Source organism: Alnus glutinosa, chromosome 8, assembly GCF_958979055.1.
Source record: "Alnus glutinosa chromosome 8, dhAlnGlut1.1, whole genome shotgun sequence".
In the NCBI taxonomy this organism is placed as follows: Eukaryota; Viridiplantae; Streptophyta; class Magnoliopsida; order Fagales; family Betulaceae; genus Alnus; species Alnus glutinosa.
Genome location: NC_084893.1, coordinates 19,008,663 through 19,017,638, shown reverse-complemented (window position 1 = coordinate 19,017,638; position 8,976 = coordinate 19,008,663). Strand labels below are relative to the sequence as shown.

At 36.9% G+C, this 8,976-nt stretch overlaps 1 non-coding gene across 1 annotated transcript; it reads right to left on the bottom strand.

Moving 5' to 3' along the window:
- Nucleotides 1-6,048: 6,048 nt before the first annotated feature.
- LOC133876585 (small nucleolar RNA R71) lies at nt 6,049-6,158 on the bottom strand. Its single transcript, XR_009901578.1, has one exon. It is a non-coding gene; the product is annotated as a small nucleolar RNA R71 (small nucleolar RNA).
- Between the last annotated feature and the right edge of the window lie 2,818 nt (nt 6,159-8,976).

Genomic DNA, 8,976 nt, shown 5'->3' with positions numbered 1-8,976 from the left:
TTCTCACACTTTTTCTTGAGGCTTAGAGGTCTATTTAAAGGGAGAAAACAAACCCTAGAAGCCCTAGAATTTCTAGTAAAATCGGAGGTTAGTTTTCTAGTTTGAGTAGGAGACTGAAAACTCAATCGAAGAAAGAAAATAATTCTAAATTCGTCCAGATTTGTGATCTTTTATTGCGGGACACTTTTGGCATAGCAAACGTCCGAATTAGAAAAAGTCTATTTCACAATGTGTTGTAGTATTTTGAGTTAGTCTTTCAACGCTGCTTGATTCACCTTAATCCGATACTTGAGCTGAAAGTTATGGCCAAAATACTATGACATGTACATAATCTGAAATTTAATCCAATCCGATTTTGACTCCAATTAGAGAAATTTCAATTTAGTCCTCTCCTTGATTTGGTTGAACATAGCCACATCATCTAGGTCTTTTCAAAGTGTGCTTTCTTTCACCTTAAGGCTATTGTTTTCTCTCAATGACCTGCAAAATACTAAAATAACAGAATTGACAAAAAAACATTAGAAAATAATAAAACCAAAGGTTTAGTAAATGCAAATTAAAGGGTCCACATATGCAATATTTGGCACTTATCAAACACCCCCAAACTTACATTTTGCTAGTCCCTTAGCAAAACAAAACAAAAAATAAATTCAAAGCATGAAACATACGTCCTCTTTCATAGGAGAGACGATTGCATTTAGCATATGCAACAAGCCTTTTAAACCCCTAGGACTCCCTAGTGGACGAGTGAAGTATCGTGAGGGTTTGCCAGGAATGATACCCACAAACATCTTAAAGCACTATGTTATTTTCAAACAATGACTTCCACACAAACACATGGTTCATATATCATGAGCAAGTTTAACAAGATGAACATCACAATCACATCATTTGGACAGCTAAATTTGATCAACTCATAGCTGGAAAATTGAGACAACTCATGCTCAAATGTGTGCAAAGTGAGATTAATATAGACTCGTGAGGTTTCAATTTTTCTCAAAGTTTGTGTACCCCAAAATTCGTGTACCCCAAAATTCGTGTACCCCAAAATTCATAGGAATTTCATCAGATGAAAATAACCAAGGCTTAATTTTATTTTTATGTAGGTTGTGCAATGCCTAATTCCCTTAACCTTTCTAATTGATCCATGTAACGAGTGTTGGGCCAGTGACTCCCAAACTAGATGGTTTTAGGGCACTAGATGTAGAAACATCTCTAAGGGTTTAAATACTCAAGTCAAAAAGGCTACGAAGTCAAACTAGTCATACGATCAACCAAATTGAATTTCTCATCTTTTTATGCGAACACTCAATGCTTAATGAGGCAAGAGGCTCGGTTACTCAATGAGAAGTCAAACTGATCATATTATTAAAAAAAAAAAAATCTTTCTTTCTTTCTTCTTCTTCTTTTTTTTTTTTTTTTTTTTTTTTCAATTTAAGCCAAGGTTTCATCAACAAATCATCCTACAAATCTTAAGACACACATTTCTCAATTCAAATCTCATACCTCACAGAACCAATGCTAATGTGCTTGTGATAAATAATTCAAACAAGTGAAGCCTCTCTAATTCAACAGATGAGTCAAAAGATTTAGATTTCTAATGACATGCAGTATTCAACATGTTAAATAAACCAATGATATGCAAACCACAGTTGCGATGTAATCATACTCAAACAACAACATAACATAATTTTTTTTTAAAAAAAAAAAAAAAAAAAAATCTAGAACAAAAGGACAAATAAACAAACAAACAAATCGACATAGTGTTTTTCCATACACCCAAACTTGAATTACACATTTCCCTCAATGTGCAGTATAGAAATACATTACCAGAAGTAAGGAAACATCAAGGTATGAAAAAGGCTAGGGCATCCCCCAAACTTAAACACCAAAACACCTATCAACAAAACCAACAACAATATTTTCTCATAGAAACAAACATCAAAAGGTTAATTGCTGTCAGAAACAAAAATAAAATGACAAGAAATGAATGAAAAAGGAAAAAGAACTCAAAAATTAAATGCAAAAAATAAAATAAAAAAATTATCATACTTGCCCCAATCATGTGGATGCCCAACCAATCCCTTCCACCCTTTCTTCTTTAGAATTTGATACCCCTCTGGCAGAATGTTTCGCCCTCTTAGGTAGCCTATTTGCTTGCTTCGAAGTATCTTCTTAGGAAGATGATTCCTAGATTTGTGACCTTGTGCGTATAGATTCTTAACAAATTTATCATAAAACGGCTCTTTGAGGCATTGAAGAACTGAGTCTTGGGGCTCATGAAGTGTCTCAAAAGGGACTGTGATGAAGGAATGAGCTTCAGTACTCACTTCCTGGTCATTGGACAGACTTGTATCTGCTGGGGGCTCAATTTTCTCTTTATGCTCAACTTGCTCTCTGTGCTCAATTCGCTCCTTTTTTTCTTCTTCTTCATTGTTATCCACAATTTCCTTACTCTCGAGTATGGTGGTGTCAGGGACATGCTCATGACAAGAATGGCTAGCATCATCCTCATCAATCATGTAGTGCCCTTAAGCCATCAGCTGACTTTGAAGCTCGTCTTCCTCTATTCTATTGAATTCAGAAACTAGATAATCGATTTGTCCTTCCATCTTGGCAAAAGCTTGATGTGTGAACTGCTTAAGCTCTTGCAGATTCTGGCTATTGCTTTTGGCGATGTTCTTAAGCTCTTGTATAGCCTGGCTATTGCTTATGGCGACGTTCTTAAGCTCTTGTATAGCCTGGCTGCTTTCTTGTATGAATGCTTTGAGAGTATCTTCCAATGATGACGTTGGTTCCGAATAATTGTAGGATGAAGGATTGGAAGATTGGTGATTGAACTGCGGATATTCAGGATGGTGCAGTTCCTAAGATTGGGGGGCACGATTTCTAATAGCTTGAGCTTGCCACGAGAAATTAGGATGGCTGCTCTAGTCCGAGTTGTAAAAATTGTAATTTGATTCAAACTCAGGCTAGGGAAATTTGTGTTCATTTGTTCACAAGATGAATTAGAAAATTGACTAGAAGCTAGACAATCACTAACATGATGATAATGATTGAAACAATATGAACATGGTTTATGTGGGTAAAAATTGTGAGTGTAGTTGGTAGGAGCAGGTGTCCTATCACTAGGTGTCCTATCACTTGGTGAAGCATGTTGTGTAGAAAAAAAATATTATAATTGTCAAAATAAAAATCCATACTTCACTCACATCCTATAACATGCAAATATCCCACATAAAATATGAACCAAGTTTTTTTTTTTTTTTTTTTTTTTCAACTAAAAAGAAAATGCAAGTGGGGTAGACAGAATTCTCCAAAGACCCAGGATCGTTCCTGGGAAAGTGAAGGAGGTCACACGGACCTCTTAAGTCCCAAGACCTTCCTAGCTAGAACTTGCCTAGACACTTGGGTAGCGCCCTAAGACCACACTAGCAATTTTATTTTTTTTTAGAAAAAAAATAATAAAAACAAATTGCAAATATAAAAATAAAAAATAAAAAAAAAATCTAATTATAACTAGTAGAAAGATAAAATCAATTTAGAAATAAATTGTTTTCAAAAATCAAACAATTTCCCAGCAACGGCGCCAAAAACTTGATGTGAATTTTAAATGTACTCGCAAATACACGAATCGTTTGCAATTAATGGATTGCAAGTGCGAGGTCGATCCCACAGGGAATTGTGTTTTTGAAAACATCCTAATATTAAACATAATATAACGAGAGTTCTAACCTAAGTGATAAGTGTTGAACGTTTTACATTCAAGCCCCTTAATTCACATATGTTAATCTCTTAGTTTTGTTATAGTTTGATGTTTTGTGTTGTTTTTGTGTTTTCTTGTACTTTATAGGTTTTGGGAGAAAAGCTCTCAAAATCTATCAAATTTCAAGATTAGAACAAAGTCTGCAAGAATATTGAAGTCGGTAAACTCACTTTTGGAAAAATCCAACTCCAAATCAATTTTTAATTTAAGAAAAGAGAAGTCGGCAAAATCTGTTATTTTTGGAAAGAAAAAAAAATCCAAAATGAGTACGTCTGTGTATTTTAATCATAAGTTTCTTCTCAAGTACCAAATTGCAGTGAAAGTAGCAGTGTTGGAAAGCTAATTCAAAAGGAAAAAAAAATGTTTGAAATAGGTTTTTCCTAATTCGGAAGTTTACTATGCCAAAATCGCCCAACAATAAATGATCGCAAATCTAGACGAATTTGAATCATTTTCCTTCTTGGATTTGATTTTCAGTCTCCTACTAGGACTAGGAGACTGACCTCTGATTTTCCTAAGATTTCTAGGGCTTCTAGGATTCCCCTAACCTCTATAAATAGGCATCTAAACATTAAAGAAAGACACACTGCTACCAAGAGCAAATTCAGTAAAATACTTCTTGAAGGCTTGAAGAGTTGAAGAGGTATAATCATGGCAGGAGGCCATCTCAGCAACGTCATGAGCAGCTAAAACCCTTCGTAGGGTATTGATGAAGCCCTATCCCAACACAATGGTTTTATTGTATCTTAATTTAAAGAATTTTAGTTTATGCATATTGGTTGTATAATTATGGGAATTGCTACAATTTGATATTGTTCTTAAATTCAAAATCAATATTGGTGAAATTCTTCTATTGTCTTAAAAAGCTTTTTACCTTTATTGAACTCAAATCATTATTATTTTTTGTGATTATGAGAATGATGATTATACAATGGGTTTTATTGACATATGATCAAGAGGATTAGATAGGCCATGGTTAGAGAAGACGAATCGTACTACAGCCTAGTTTAGTGTAATTTAGGTAAACGGTATGTGCCAACCGAAGATGGGTTATACTATTTCATTGATTGTATGTATCCTATTAAAGAATTAGATAATCCATACATAGGGAAGACAGGTCGTACTGCATCTTAGTGGTTAGGTGGACGGTCGGTGCCAACCAAAGATAGATTATATTTATTCTTTAATAAGGTAATTTCTTGTTTATTTATAACATGTATAGAATGAATTTCTCTAATTAAAAATGATTAACCATTGATGTGTGGATAGTGGTGAAGTCAATACACTACTCTCTCTCTCTCTCTCTCTCCCCCTTATATTTCAATTCTCTTTTGCATTTATTTTATGCACTTTAGTCAACAAAAAAATCAACAATGTTTTCTTAAGTTATTTTTAATCTTCATAAACTTGATAACAACACCCATGCAATCCTTGAAATTCGACACCCTCTCTATAGCCTTATCCTACAATGATTCGTTCTATTGCAAGTAGTAATTTTCTATTGATATATTTTTCCTTTAAAAATACCACATCAATTTTTGGCGTCGTTGCTGGGGACTCTTTAACGGTTGCATTATTAAGTTTTAAAGATTAAATCTAGCTTAATTATTTTATGTTTCTCTTTATTCTTAATTTCGGTTTTTGATTTTGTTTTTAGTTATTGTTTGAGTTTTTTTCACTCAGATCTGAAACACCCAAGTGTTCCAGCAGTCTGAGATCAAGCGCATCATCTTTACACTCGAGCCCTTCTCTGCTGATAGTTCGCTCAAGCGCACTCTAAAGTGCGATCAAGTGCATTAGCACCAATCTGCCTAATTCCAGCAGCTGCAGCACCTAAATTTTAGCACTCCTACGGGTTGTTTGTGAGCTTTTTATTTCAAGTTGAGGAAAAGATGGCAGAAACACATGTAGAGAATCCGCCCGAGCAAAAGCTAATGAAGAGTTACTTCATACCACAGAATCTAAACCAGCCATCGTGCATTGCTTTCTGGCCAAATGTGCAAAGCAATTTTAATTTGTCTCCTCACTTACTCAGTATGGTTCCACACTATAGCGAAACACCTACAGAGGATTCTTATCTACATATTCAGGACTTCTTTGACATTTGCAAAATGCAAAACATCCATGACTTAAATGCAAAAGGAATCAGGTTAATTCTCTTTCATTTTTCCTTGAAAGATAATGCTAAGCTATGGTTGAATTCTTTGGTTGTAGGGTCTATTCACAATTGGGAGGAGTTGGCCACAAAGTTCTTGAAAAAGTTCTTCCCAGCCCAAAGGACTAGGCAATTAAGGAGGGAGATTCAAACCTTCCATCAAAAAGATGGAGACCTATTCTTTGAGGCATGGGAGTACTTCAATGAGCTACTTCTAAAATGCTCACATCATAGCTTACCTCAAGATTATCAGGTACAAGCCTTTTATGAAGGTTTAAATGATGCTAACAATAGTCTTATAGATTCAGCTTGTGGAGGCGTGCTAGTGGAGAAGAATAACAAGGAGGCCATAAACTCTTCGAGACTATAAGCGAGAACTCCCAACAATCCATACTCTAATACTTACAATGCAGGGTGGCAAAACCAACCCAATCTTTCATGGAGTAACAATCAGAATGTAGCACGTAAAGCACCAAAGACCAAAAGTCTTTTTGAAGTCAATGCAGTATTCTCCCATCCAAGTAATGATCCGTACTCCAATACTTATAACCCGGGGTGGAGAAATTATCCAAACTTCTCATGGAAGGCTCAAGCTTCAGGTAACTCGGCCCCAGGGGTGTACAATCAAGCTCAATCTAACAGGCAGCCCTACTAACCTTCTTCCACATACCAGCCTCCATAGCAGCAATCTCAGGCTACACCATCTCCTCAATTAGACTCTGACGTTCAAGCTCAGATGTTGAAACTTTTAAGCGAGATCAATCAGAAAGTGGATTCACATAGTCAAACAATGATCTCTCGGAGTCAAATAATCAACTCCCATTCTCAAGCCATTGCTAAAATCGAGGCCCAGTTGGGACAAATAGCTAATACCCTCAACAGAGAGGAAGATGGGATACTTCTAAGTCAGCCAGTGGTCAACCCAAAGGGACACTAAATGGTAGAAGAATGTACTCCAGCAAGTACTAGCCATCACCACATTGCGGAGTGGAAAAAGAGTTGACAATCATATGCAAGAAAATAAGGATGAGCAAACAGAGACTCCACAAAATCAGCAGAAGGAAAAGGGTAAGCAAGTAAAAAATGAGGCCTCTTCTTCATCTACTCCCACTCCTGAGATACCATATGAGCCTCGGGCCCCATTCCCAGAGCGTCTCAAGGCACCTTCTCACTTTGGGAAACAAGAAGAGAAAATACAAGATATGATGGAGGTTTTCCAATAGGTGAAATTCAACCTTCCATTCTTGGATGCCATCAAGCAAGTGCATGCGTATACCAAATTCCTCAAAGATCTATATACTCAAAAGCGACGAACAAGGGCCCACACTCTGAAAAAGGTATTTATCACTAAGCAGGTCAGTTCTATCCTTCAGCATAATCTCTCTCCCAAGTTCAAAGACCCTAGTGCTCCCACCATCTCATGCATTATTAGGGACCACAAGATTGATAAAGCCCTCCTTGATCTGGGGGCTGGAGTAAATCTATTGCCTTACTCAGTTTATTTACAGCTCGATTTGGGGGAATTAAAGCCCACACCTATTATCTTGCAATTGGCTGATAAATCCACCAAGAAACCGCGGGGAATCATGGAGGATGTTATCATCCAAGTCAAATATTTCTATTTCCTCGTTGACTTCATTGTTCTTGATACTGAACTGATGGCCAATCCCACAAAGATGATCCCTCTAATTTGCGGTCGCCCTTTATTAGCTACGGCTAATGAAAACATAAACTGTATGACCGAAATTATAAAGATCAGGTTTGAGAATCTGAAGTTAAAATTGAACATCTTCCATACCTTCCAGCAACCACTGGATAAAGCTGAGTGTCTATTTCTAGACTCCATAGAAGACTTGGTTGCAAAGCCCCCTCCTTGCATTCTGACTAAAGATCCATTGGAGGCCGGTATGACACACATCAAGGTGGATAATTGTGATACAGGGCAAACCACAAGCCCAACAAATTTCTAGCTTCACACTACTGCCAAACTCGACGTTCCTCCACTAGCCATAACAAGAACGTCTCGACTACTAGTTCCAAGTAGCATTCTCTCCCAATGGTCCAAGAAGATAAACAATAGAGCCACCAGGGGCAATGATTGTAGCCCTACATAGAGGGCATTGCACATAATGGAGATGCCGCTTCCATCCACTTGACGGATCCCATCTACTTGGACTAGAGGAGGTTTTCTCACCCTTCTTCTATATTGTTTTTTTATTTCTTTGTGGATCTGACTTGTCTGGCTAAAGTCGCTAAACTTCGTGCTAAAGGGAGGCAACCCACTTTATTTCAATCTTACAAACACTTCTCCTGTTGATTTTCATGATGCTTAATTTTTATTATACAGCTGAAGTAGTGCTTTGTTGTTCAGGACAGGCTTTCTTGTGTCAAAGTTTGGGGGAATACAACCAACTCCACCTTTTTCTTTCCACCCGATATTGTATCTCTATCTATAAATTTGAAACAATGTATCATTTAAATTTGGGGGTAGAAAACACATTTTGCTATCCTGTTGTAGATACTATAAATGCTTGAACTTTAACTATTATTTGTATTTCATTGGAAGCTTAAAATTTTAAACACATGATCATTTCATTATGGAATATAAGGCCTCGTTTGAACTTCCCCCTCCCCACCCCCTTAGCGCACTGTGCACTGTCCTTGTGCACAGTGCACTGCTCAGCTTTCTGCAAAGATTGGATGCAACCTTTAGACTTTCGTGCTGCATCGTTTAACCCTTAATCAGTCATAATTTTATTTCCTTTTTTGCCCTTTCAACTTTGAAAAAGAAGACAAGCCGGCAGTATTCCATCTCTTTTCCTTACACTCTTTAACTCAGCCTTTTAGAAACCAGGACGACCAAAGCAGCAGAGCACATGATTGCATCAATGGCTTTCTCTCCATCAATTCCCACCGGTCTAGACCAGTCTCTTTAATATCCTATCTTTTTTCCTTACAGTCTGAAAACCTTTCAGAAACTAGGAGCGAAGCAGAGCATGTCAATCCTTCCATCAAACCGTGCGAATCTTCTGTGATCTCCAGCTCGATTTGAAGA